This window comes from Mesoplodon bidens (assembly GCF_964165515.1).
Source record: "Mesoplodon bidens genome assembly, chromosome: 7".
NCBI classification, from domain to species: Eukaryota; Metazoa; Chordata; class Mammalia; order Artiodactyla; family Ziphiidae; genus Mesoplodon; species Mesoplodon bidens.
In genome coordinates, this window is record NC_138164.1 from 41,637,315 (window position 1) to 41,650,590 (window position 13,276).

Here is a 13,276-nt window from a genome sequence, read left to right on the forward strand (position 1 = left end):
CTTAAATTTCACGTGCTTTAACACTCTCAGGAGGGAACCCACATGTTCCCGTGTGTATCTGAGCAGGAAGCCCAGTCACGCTGTGCCTGGACTTCTGACCTACAGAACTCTGAGCTAGTCAAATAGGTATTGTTTTCAGTCAGTAAGAGTGTAGTAAAAGAATTAATATTCTACTCAACCTCCAGGTTCGTGAACAAAATAAATGATTGTCATTGTTTTAGGCCACTGTTTTGGGGTGGTTTCTTACGCAGTGATAAACAATCATAATACCTATACTTATGAAAACAGTAAGGTATATTTATACATGTTAACTGCTTTGAACAATCACTTAAAGAATGAGGAACTCTATTACCTGCCATCATTGGGAGAGGAGCTGGTATCACTTTCTGGAGAGTAGCTTTTGGTACCTAACAACAATCCTACATCAGGAGTTTACCCTAAGGAAATCAAAGATGTGGGCAAAGATTTATCTACCAACATGATGTCATAAGATTGTTGATAACCAAACCCTAGAAGAAAGCTAAGAGCCTCCGAATTGGGACTGGTTTAAATAAAAAGAGCTCATCGTCTGAAGGAATGCTCTATGAAGCCACTAAGAATGACAAGAGGTCTCAACCAGAGTTCATGAATGGGCTTCAGGAGTGCTACATTCAAAATATATCTGTGCGTTTTTCCTGGGAGATGATGCATAAGCTTAATCAAATTCTCTGATGTAGAAGAGTAGTTAGTGACATGGCAAAATATTTCTGATACTTTTTTAAGACAAAAGAACAGATTAGGTGTGTGTACATGCAGAGGTGGCTTTTATTTCCTTCAAGAAGTTATTCATTGTTTTCAAACATTTGCTCAATGAACATATATTTTTATATTCAGAACATGTTTAAAAAATTGACAGTCTAAGAACTTCAAATTCTTTAATGTTTCATTACTAAAGCCAGTCAAGTTTTCAATGGGGAAAAAGGGGAAAAAATTGCAAAATTCCTCTACTTTTAATATAATGGTTTAGTCAATCTTCTAAAACTGATTTCAAAGAAATTCTAAACAAATAAACAAAAAAACAAAAAACCCTCAGCACGGTCAGAGGAAAGTAGACTAAAATTCCTGACTGGTTCTAAATAGCACATCAAAGTGCAATTACATGCAACAGTTTCTCCCTCTAATGGAGGGAATTAGAACACAGTGTTCAATTTTTGTGAAAAAGTGTACCCTCCTCCTACAAAATATTCAGAATTCATGTCCCTTACATGGAAATATGGAACCAAAAAAGTTAGAAAGTAAAATTGCTTGATATTCTATTACTTAAGTAAGACTAATGATAAGGCTTTGGAATAATTTTCCTTCCTTCCATCTGCTCTCCATTCCACCCTTCTGTACACCAGCTAGGGTGATTTTTCTGGGGCAAAGCTCCCATCATATTGGATATCAAATTTTATGTTCAACTTTTCTCCATTTAACATTGTAATCAATCATTTCTCATATAATCAGGGGATTCATAACCTTGATTTTTTTGTGTGGGCTACAAAATATTCCACTGAGTGGGTTTACTGCTTAACCATTTTACAGATTTAAATTCTTTCCAACTTTTCAGTATTATCAGACAAAATAACCGTTTTTATGCATGAAGGCTTTTTTCCATATTGAGAATAACATTCTTACAATAAATCCATAAAAATGAGTTTGAGATCAAAGCAAATGAACATTTTTAAGGCTCTGAGGTACCTATCTCCAGACTTCTTTCCAAACGATTTCTGAGATTTTACACTGCCATCAGCGATGTATCACTTGGTATATAACCTCTACTGTAACTGTTGGCTTACTTCCTCACTTAGAGTGCAAGTTATTTGAAGATAGGGGGTGTATTTTATTAAGTGTTTATCCCCAGCACCTGTGCCTAGCACAACGTAGACGGTCAATAAATAATTGCTTAATAAGGAGAATCCCTGCCACACACGTACATATAAGATGTACGTGTGTGAAAGACAGACTGTGTGTTTTTCTCTAACTGGATAGATGAAAACTTGTCATCTTCTTTAATGTGCAATTTTTTTGCTTATAATTAGTCATTAAATTTCTCTTTTAGATTATATTGTAAATATTCAGATTCTCTGAGGCAAATGGGCGTGGCACTACCCATTAGCTACATAACCTTGGACAAGTTCTATAACTCTAGGCCTCAACTTCCTCATCTATAAAATGGACATAAGCTCCCATATTACAGAGCTCTTGTGAGAATTACATGAGTTAAAACACATATAAAATTAGAAGAGTGCTTGGTACATAGAATATGTGCAATTAATGCTGAATGAATGAACATGCGAATGCAAACAGTAGTGAAGGGCTTAAAATGAAACGGTCTCATCCCACTCCCACATCCAGCACTCAAGAAGCGACCGATTCTTTATGCAGTTTTTAATTGTAAAATACGATATGTGTACTGAGAAGTGCACAGAACAAAACTGTCAATGTGACAAAGAAAAAGAGAATACTTACATAAGCACTACTCGAAGCTGAAAGTATTGATACTTGTCAGCATCGCAAAAACCCCCCATATCCTTTTCTCATCACAAGCTCCTTCCCTCTTCCCGGTTAAACACCAACCTCATTTCTTGACAGTCATTTCCTTTAACCTGCATGCATCCCTAACAAAAGAGTTTAGTTGTGTCAACATCTAACTTTATGTACAGGATCATAGTATATGAAGTCTTTTCTATCTTATTTCTTTCTCTCAACGTTGGTTTAAAAAATTCATCCACATTGCTGCCTGTAGCTCTAGTTCATTCAATTTTATTGCTGGATAGTTTTCCCACTGTACAAATACACATCATTTATTTAATTTTTGACTCTTAATGGACATTTGGTTTGTTTTCAGTTTGTGCTAATGCAAATCATGGACAGGAATCCTGCTGTACCCGTTATTCTGGTGCATTTACACAGGGCGGGGGTGAGGGCTGCTGGCTCACAGGCTATTTATATACCTTCAGGTGATGGAGAGGGCTAAATGCTTTCCAAAGTAGTTGTGTCGATTTATACTCCAGTATAAACAGGGTAGAAGATTCCCATAGTACTTCAGGTCTACAATACCTGATACTACCAGACTTTTTATTTATGTATTTGTCAATCTGATTGACATGTAGTTTCCTTGGTTTTGACTCACTTTTCACTTATTACTTCATGAAGTCGTACACTTTTCTGTGTTTACTGGCTGTATGGATTTCCTTTTTTATGAGGTTTACATCAAATATTGTTATTTTTTATTATTTTATTATTATTATTTACTTTTGGCTGTATTGGGTCTTCGTTGCTGCGTGCAGGTTTTCTCTAGTTGCGGCGAGCGGGGGCTACTCTTCATTGCGGTGGCTTCTCTTGTTATAAAGCACAGGATCTAGGCGCGCAGGCTTCAGTAGTTGTGGCACGTGGGCTCAGTAGTTGTGGCTCACGGGCTCTAGAGCACAGGCTCCGTAGTTCTGGTGCACGGGCTTCGCTGCTCCGTGGCATGTGGGATCTTCCCGGACCAGGGCTCGAACCCGTGTCCCCTGCCTTGGCAGGCAGTTTCTTAACCACTGCGCCATCAGGGAGGTCCAACTATTGTTATTTTGAATTCTTCTCCATGTCCAAGTAATACTCTTACATGACTATTTTCTCACTAAATTGGAGGCGTTATCAGTTCACTTTCTAACTTACTAATAAGTAAGGGTTTAGTTCCTCTACACTCTTTCCTATGTCCACACTGCTCAGTAAAGTTATGTCATCATGAGTTATTCCACTGCTCATGATCTCTTTGACTTGTAGTCATATACTTAAAAACCTACATTGTTGATCAACTAGAAGCTCTCTCAACGTCACGCTTTGTAAAATGAGGACATTCTTACCATCTTCCCTTTTTTCTACCTCCTGTCTACCTTCCAAACCCAGCTGTTACGTTGTCAAAGTTGAAATTTATATTCTGTTCTATGTGCAGTTAAGTCTTCTGTTACTTGAGAGTCAGTACGGAGTAAGGTTTAAGAGAACAGGCAGAGAGCCTAAACTCAAAGCCTCGATCCAACCTTAAATTAGGTACAGCCTGGGCAAGTTCCTTCCCTGACTTAGCTTCCTGCTCTCAAAAGTGGGAATGATATTAGCACCAACCTCATAAGGCTATTCAGAGGATTAAATGAGTTAATATATGCAAAAACACTTAGAGCCTAATATATGCTAAGTACATACTAGTACACAATACATTTCAGTACATACCAAGTTAATACTAATACATACTAAGTATAGTTTACTTTAGTTATTTGTGATTACATGCAAGTTGGCAATAAAAGCTGCAAACCAAGACAGTATTGCCATTATTACAATGAAATTAATATTGCCCACTGCAGATGTACTGTGTCTCTGTGTATAGACTATACCTCGTTCCATACTGTGCCAGTGTCACTGCCCTTGTGCAGGGTGACCACATACCCCAAGCCGCCTTGGGCTGTTCCAGTTTATACCTGTTGTCCTGATGTTACAGCATTAGAATGCCTCCTTACACTATTGAAGTGTAAGGAGTTTGGACAAGTTCCGGTTTGGACAACAAATTAGATAGGTGGTCATTACCCCTGTGTGTCACTGAAAAGGGGGACATCTATAGTGTCAAGTTGAAGTGGATTCTTCCCTTCCTCACCAATAGTAGGTTAAAAATCAACCATAGTTCAGTGTGCTTCAGCTTTATGTCCGTATAGCCTTTTCTCCTCTGGAGTTCAAGTTCCTTCTCCTCTTCCTCTCCATCCTCCCTTCCAACAGTGCCTAACACCTAGTAAGTACGATATGCCTCAAGGTGTTTCTAAGCTCTCAATCACACAATCAATAGAAGCCTCTCCACTATAGACTAGCTGCAATCTGCACTGAATCCCCTATTACCTTCCTTCTTGGTTTATTGCCTCATTTTGCTGGATTATGTCTATAAATAGCTTAAGGTGTAGCACAGGAGGTCAATTTTTCAAATTTCTTTGGGTACAAAATATCTTCTTCAGCCTCCACGTATGACTGATAGTTTGGCTGGATACAAACCCCTAGGGTGAAAATTATGTGCCTGAAAAACTTTGGAGGTATCTTTCTAATGCCTTCCAGGATCCATGGTGCTCATGACAAGTATGATAAAGTCAGATTGTAACCTTTTTTTTTAGGTGACCAGTATTTTTCTCTCTGGAATGGATGTATCCTCTCAGTATTTTATTCTATTTTAATTTATTTTTTAAGTATTTGAAAGTTTCACAATGAAGGGTGCCTAGGTATGAGTCTATTCTTACTCATCTTGCATAACTATTTTCAATCTGAGGCCTGATGTCTACTTTCAGCTGTGGGGAATTTTGTTGCCCTTTGACAGCTTCCCTCCATTTTTTTTCTGGGTCTGGACTTTCTAATAGTAACATGTGGGATCTCCCAGATGCAGCCTCTCTAACATATTTCTATCACATTTTCCATTGGGTCTTTCTTTTTTATATACTGAGAAATTTTTTAAATTCCTACTGAATTTATTTCAGCAACCATATTTTCATTTCCAGGAGACCTCTCTTGCTTTCTGACCATTCTCCTTTTCATTAATACCCTAGTCTTATTTTATAGTTGCTAGCTCTTTTTAAACCTCTCTCAGGATGCTAATTAGGGTTTTTTCTTAAATTATTCTGTGCCCTAAATTGTCCCTGGTCCTACTAGGATATGTTTGCACTCTTTCCCCCTCTCTCATGTTGTAAGCTTTACTCAACTAACAGGCAAATGACAGTTATTTTCTATTTAAGAATGAGCGCAGAAAGCTCCCTGAAGTCAACGATTGATTGGCTTCTTATGCAGGAAGAAGCGGGGAGTAACTGTAACAGGATCTCCCCCAAAAACAGTTTTCTAGGGTGTAAAAACTCACAGTAGCTGCCCCAGTTCTCGCCAGTTTCACTGTCTTCAAAATGAAATCATCTCATTTCAGGAGGGTTAGGGCGGGGCAGGGAGTCCACTCCTCCAAACACATCCCTTCAATGAGCTCCCCTATTGGTCACACTTTTAACTAACTCCACCCTCTCTCCTACATGCGCACCTGAGCATGGGGCTACTTTTTCAGGTGGGGTCAGAATCCTCCTCAGTTGCACGTGGTCCCTGTGCATATTCTAGGTGATGCTTTTCCTCTGTTCTACTGCTTCAGTTTCACACTCTTCCACCTGTCTTCTTTCAAAACTATGTTGAAATCTCTTGATAGTTGTGTGCATATATACTTAAACACTTTGATACCATCATTGTAGTGTCTTGTCAAAACAGAGAAGAGCTAAAAGGGTTCTCAGTGCATTCTGAATCTGCTATTCTGTGGTCCCAGTGTTTAAACTTCTTGGACTTCCCCACTGTCTATTACTGCTTTTACAAATACGATCTCATGGTCTATTCGTGAAGGAAATGAATACACCACATCTAAAATAACAAGGAATGCGGGTTAGATGCTCTAGGGTCTAGTCATACTCTGCCATTTACTAATAAACCACTTACGTTCTACAAATTGTAGGTGCGCATTTATAAAACGAAAGGGAGTAACTCTACATGAACTATAGATTTCTCCTACTCTAACATTTCATAATTTTCTAAGTTCTTTTCTTAAAATTTCTCTATATTATCATTAATTTTAATTAAAAAATAAAAATCTAACTTTCTCTTTTGAAAATCAAAGAGTAGTTCCCGTAGTCCTACAATAATGGGATAATTAGTTCTGAAACCTGTCAAGTGTCATGTTTCATACGAAGAGAAAATCATATTAAATAATTTTAAAAAATTAAACATGGACTTTGTAGCACAAAGACAAGGTCCCCCCCAAATGGTGTTCCTTTATTTACTAGAAATGTTCAGCTCTGCATTAAAGTTGAAATAAAATAAATATATTAATTTTGAGGTGCAAAAATTTCTTATGAAAATCAATTTTTCTTTTCTGTCCATACAAACAAAAGTATGGAATGACATTAGAGGTCAGGTTTATTTGGCAATAGAATGTAGCTTCTTGATATTTTTGATTTTAGGAAAGGAGAATATCAACATCAAAACTTTTTTCAACTTTACTTTTATTTAAAATGAGGCCATATTTTCCTCTTATAAAAAGAGAGTTCAACTAGAACTGTCTATTTTCTCATCTGTAAAACAAGAGCACTGAATCAGCTGACTGTATTCATTCAGAACTCAATTTCCTTATCTTATGATCACTAAGCTTCTCCCTAAATCTAAAATACTAAGCTTCTAAGCAAAGAAAAATATATTACTAACGACATGTTTTGATTTTAGTTTCTTAGAGTTCAAATGTCCACCATTCACCTTGGTCTAAGCTTAAGGAACCATTCAAGGGGATACAACGCAGATGGGAGGAGAAAACAGAACCCTCACACAAGCTGTGCTGTGTTGCAATCAGCCTTCCGTTTGAAAAATAATCTTCTCTATAGCTTTAAAGTGATAACTTTGTACCTGCAATGCTTCTTGTTTCAAATAGATTTTCTCTGGCTCTTCCTGAACACGTTCTGAGGAGTCGTCGACCTCTTCGATTTCTGAGGAGGAAGGACTCTCTACTGTCACAGTCACAGGAAATTCTGATGGACCTGAGTGTCACAAGAAGAAGATAGGAAACCACAGAGTTGTTACACTAAAGTGCAAAGAAAGAAGACAAGATTGTATAAAAGACAACACAAGCCAGATACCAAATATCCAAATAGTAGAGGACATTTAACAAAAGTGATCTGAGGTATCATTCTTTATAAATGTCTCTCACTGCTCTTTAGTGTAAAACAGGCAATGACTAAGTAAAAGTACAGTAACTTATTTTTGCTATGTTACTGTACAGACCTCTGTTGTACGTGGTTAGGATTAGTAATGGGAATTGCCCATATTATTTTATTACGTTTCTTTCACAGAAGCCAAGTGAAGATCCAAGGTAAACATTTTTTCTCAGATCAACTTTATACTGCAAATGAAAAATTTATTCTTCACCATCAGACAAAAACAGTCTGGAAGAAAATGTAGTTTTTCAGAGGAAAATACATCAGTAAAGGGACTGATGAATAATCAGGAAGTCAACATATCTAAGCTGTGAATAATAGACATTAGAATTTAAAAAAATAAATCACATACACATACACAACTAAAACTGACCCATCAAAAATTTCATCTTCTCACCACCCTTAAGCCAAAACTAGGGCAACAATTCTCCCAGCAAGCTTCACTGCCACTGCAATGTTGTTCAATAGGACATTTCCAAACATTTAAAAACTGACCTGGCCACAACCCCATAAAAGTCTACAGATCATAAAGAACTGTGCTGGGATTATAAACCACGCAGAAGACAAGTCACTAGGACATCATTTTGACAACAAGCAGCAAACCCTGCAGCATAGGAAAACCCTAACAGGAGAACGAGGTGCACACCCCTCTCTCTGGGAATGCAAGGCCAGGACTGACACCCAAGATGCTCTTCTCTCAACCTCAGCAGTGGTGCCTTTCACAGAGCAACTATGCAGTCTCCCAAGACCACTGGGAAGGAGAGTCTGATACTGACAGTATTAGCTTGCCACGAGGCCATAAGCGAGGGAATGTGTGTGGTCTTGGTGAGAGAGCAGAGGTTTGGGAGATGTTGCTTTATATTGGCTTTCAGATCAGGAATTTGTACATATAGCCCGCAAACAACGTTTCTTGAAAACGTGAACATTCTTGAGTATGACAGCTCCATGTGAGGGGTCAGAAATGGCAGTCAAGTTCGTTTCACTGGGTAACAGCTGATTTGCGGACTGGAAAACAGGCTTCCTTGTTTACAGACATAACCACAAGGCTGCCAGGTGTGCACTAAATCCACACAAATACACAGTTGCATTGGGAGAGCGACCAAACATGTTTTACATGGATTTATTTCAGAGAGGGAAATGCTTCATGTAAGGCTCTGTCAGTTTAAAAAGCAAGAAGAATGACCATCCACCTTTCCCAATTCAAGCCCTATATATCATAAATATGATAGCTACACACCACCAACTGATTACATACATCACGAGCTTTGATGAATAGAAAGCCCCTAAAAAGATAGCAACAAAACGAAGTTAGATCTTCATGTAAATACATCACCAGTTAAACCCAGTTAATACAACTATTTAGTAGTATGAACAGTATCCATACAGAATTGTGTATAAAAATAAATAAGCTCAAAACAAGGACCTGGAGGGCTCTGCTACGGAGAAAACAGAACAGAATTCAGCCTACTGGCTTGGTAATCACTCTCTGAACTGCTGAGAGGCCCCTTCAGCTCCTATGTTCAGGATGGTTGAGATTTCAGTCTCACTTCTTTAAATGGTGATATTAATCGTTCTCTAATTTACCCCCCTGTGTGAGGAGGATGGACCTGCGATTAAGTGTCTCAGGAAGAAGACAGGAAACCACAGAGCTGTGAAACTCAAGTGCAAACACTGGGGATTCAACACTATAGTTTATGCAACAGCAATTCACATTACCATTTGCAAAAAAGTAGTCGGTTGTCCAGTGGGGATTAGAAACATCCATTTAACATGAGCAACTGAACAGATATTTTACACAGTAACTACTTCAAGTACTATTTAAAATCAATTCTCTTTGTTTTCTTAAGCAATTGTTAATCCCCAATTTCCTGATTACTACCAAGTAAGTCACCTGAAGATCATCTAGAGCCATCTATTTCACTTAGCAAGCCTAAAGCTATAATTCAACCATTTTATTTACTGTTCTGTGACAAAAAGTACTATGAACAGCTATCCCCTGGATAAGAAATCAGCTAATGCTAGTTTGACTCACTAAATCTGATTTACTGAGTTAATAAGCCAGTTGATTTAGAATAGGTCTAATGCACATTTTTCATCCATTCTGCATTAAACTATTTCCCATGCCTAAAATGTCTTTTTTCCCATTCATACGTATCCAAATTCCTACTTCTGTGGTGTAGGGCTTCGCTCAACTACACCTGCCTTTAATCAAACTTCTCTCACATGCACAATTGGTGATCATTTTAGTCTCCTCAAGACTCCCACGGAGTTACCTCTGTTGTGACACTTGAGAAACAACTTGAAACTCCCAATTACTTTTAATTTTTCTTCCTTAGAGGGCTCATTAGGCAGAAGCCATGTGTGAGTTACCTTTTTTCCTCTACACAAAATACCAGAGACCACCCACATAATACAAGTTCCAAAATAAAGAACTCTAAATGACTGAAAAAGACAGGGAATGCAAACAGGTTACCTGTTGCTTTTTGCACTTTCTGCAGGACACAATGGCCGGAAACCAGACACTCCAGGTGGTAGCGCTTCAGGAGGGTAACATTCTTTACCAGCAGAGTATTTCCTTCCATTACTTACAGGCTTCTTTGCGGCCAAGACTACGTTTGACAAAGCATGAAAAGAAGGAATCAAGATGCACCAAAGGTCTACAGAGCAAATGTCACACGTGCACACGTCGAAAGGAATCAAAAAGGCACTTGACAACGATGCCAAGCCCATTAAAAAGAGGATCGGTTTTGTACAAAGGTTTTCCATAAGCCAGCATTTTAAAAAAACATAAGTTCTCTACAGTAACAAGTTATTTTAACTAAAACAAAAGTATTGAGATGTGCAGAAATGCAAAAATAAAAGTTTAAAAAAAATCCCAAAGTATGATACATTTTATGTATCATGCAGAAACACTCAAGTTTCCTGAATCTTAGAACACCTTTGGCATTTCTGAATCTCAAGGACACAGAAACACAGATACACCCATGACTTCTGCCAAACAGAATCTTCAGAAGTAGACCAAAAGTTAAATTTAAGATGAATTTTTCTATGGAAAAACAATACAAGTTATAAGGCTGCAAGTTGCTGGGGGGTAGGTGAGTCAATTTTACCCTCCTATAAGCCTGTCAACCTTCACTGCTCCTTTGATTTCATATAGAAAACACACAAAAAAACAAATGAAACCCACTGGATGAAAGAGTGAAATGTGGAGAATTACCCTATATTTCAGTAGTAAGAGGCAAGTATCTTTATATGAAACATTTGGTTGCAAAAACTAGACCTACGTGTTAATATTTTACTTAGAACAAGCCATATATTAAAATTCACATTTAAATATTTAATTTGAATTTACTGAAAACAAACATCATAGGTTAAAATGGTTATATTTATCCTTCAAAGCTACTGTATTTTATGTTATTTTATTTATTTATTTTAATAGATCTTGATTGGAGTATAATTGCTTCACAATTCTGTGTTAGTTTCTGTTACACAACAAAGCGAATCAGCCGTATGCATACCCATTTCCCCATATCCCACCGTCTTGAGCCTCCCTCCCACCCTCCCTATCCCACCCCTCTAGGTCATCGCAAAGCACCAAGCTGATCTCCCTGTGCTATGCTGCTGCTTTCTACTATATTTTAGCAGCATTAGGATGCAGGGTAAAATGGAGTGTATTCGGTAATATAGGACAAATATTTCATAGAGTGTAGCTTATTGATAATCACCACACGATCCTGTGTGATTTACATGCCTCTTAAAAATATATAGGAGGGCTTCCGTGGTGGCGCAGTGGTTGAGAGTCCACCTGCCTATGCAGGGGACACAGGTTCGTGCCCCGGTCCGGGAAGATCCCACATGCCGTGAAGCAACTGGGCCCGTGAGCCATGGCCGCTGAGCCTGCGCGTCCGGAGCCTGTGCTCCGCAACGGGAGAGGCCACAACAGTGAGAGGCCCGCGTACCACACACACACACACACACACACACACACACACACACAAATATATATATATATATGTATTAAAAATTTTTTAAATTACACTTTTCTTGTTAGGAGATTAAAAAATTTCTAATAAAAGTTCCCATCTTTTATTAGGCATACATAAGTACAATATAAATGTGACACAATTCACACCATTATTTCACCCCTATACTCACCTGGATCTAGGTATATACCCAGATACTGATTTGGCTTACCTCTATGTCTCCAAATAACTGAGGCAAATACAAAAAAAAGCCCAAGAAATAAAATTACTCTTAAAAGAGCTCAATGAGCTTGTATACTTCAGTTACATTTCCACTTTGTTTAATCATGCTTACTAAAAAAAAATGTTTAACTGTTCTCATTCCATGATGCCCTATTATTCTGTACTAATTTTACAGAATTCCTAATATGTTTTACATATACATGTTTTATTTATATATCTTTCCATTTCTAATATCATAGCAAAAGTCAATGTAGCTATTTTAAGAATGCTTTACATAGGATATACATTTTTAATAATAATATCTAATTAGTGTGATATCACAAATCTTAACTTCTTTGAATGTACTATTTGATTATTAAAATATCACTCTCTTGAAATAACAATTGGCAGACGATCATAAGCTTTTTTTAGCCTCATAAACACTCTTAACAACTTATTTAATACACTATTGTCCAAGCAAGTTGATTAATAGAAAATCAAAAACATACAATTTGAAGTAGAAAAAAAAAAGCTGTATTTATGAAGATGTTTACAATAGTTTATTTTAGGTTATTTCCAATTTTTCACCAATTTAAAAACTTGACCAACTCAATGAAACCTTGTGAATGCAATGTTAAAAAGTATAACTATGAATCACAGAATTGAAATTTAGTATGAAAAGATAAGAATGGCAAATTATATTGAAGCTATGTGGAACTATGTTTATAGACAGCAGGAAGAGAAAATTAAAATGTAAATATTGCTTGATAGGATAATGGGATTAGAGGTGGTCTCTTAAATTTTTCTTTTTTATGCTAATACAATACCTTTATAAAACCCAAAAATCTTCAAACAACACATTTTTAAAAAATTGTGGTAAGCTACACAAAACAGAAAATTTATAATTTTAACCATTTTAAAGTGGACCGTTCAGTGATATGAAGTCAACAAATTTTTAAAACTTTCAGAGGGCACCTGAATAAAAGATGTGTTGTCCACTGGTGATTTTAATGTATCTGGTATATAACTAAAGTCACCACAAAACTCTTTCTGGGAAATTGGCAGATCATAAACATAAAAAATTTATTTTGCTTTTTATTAAACCTTATTGTTTTGCTGTTTCAAAATTCAAATTTACTCACAAGAAAGAGTCAGTTTCATATTAGATTTGGTTTCACAAATGCTGCTCCTGCTATTCATTCTTATCACCAAAAAAAAAGACTATTTGTGACTAACGATAATATGTTACAGAAAATAAAAAGTTAAAAGGTTTTCAATCTGCATATCTGGGAACCTAAATTAAAGCATCACACAACATTTTCAAAAACAGAAAAGCCA

General features: G+C 37.0%; 2 pseudogenes across 2 annotated transcripts in view; one reads left to right on the top strand and one right to left on the bottom strand.

Moving 5' to 3' along the window:
- LOC308620770 (centrosomal protein of 78 kDa-like) overlaps positions 1-13,276 on the top strand; it is a 1,829,729-nt pseudogene that overhangs the window by 345,438 nt on the left and 1,471,015 nt on the right. The gene's annotated exons all lie outside the window — the stretch shown is intronic.
- The window catches only part of LOC308620087 (centrosomal protein of 78 kDa-like), a 62,296-nt pseudogene that overhangs the window by 38,616 nt on the left and 10,404 nt on the right, over positions 1-13,276 (bottom strand). The gene's annotated exons all lie outside the window — the stretch shown is intronic.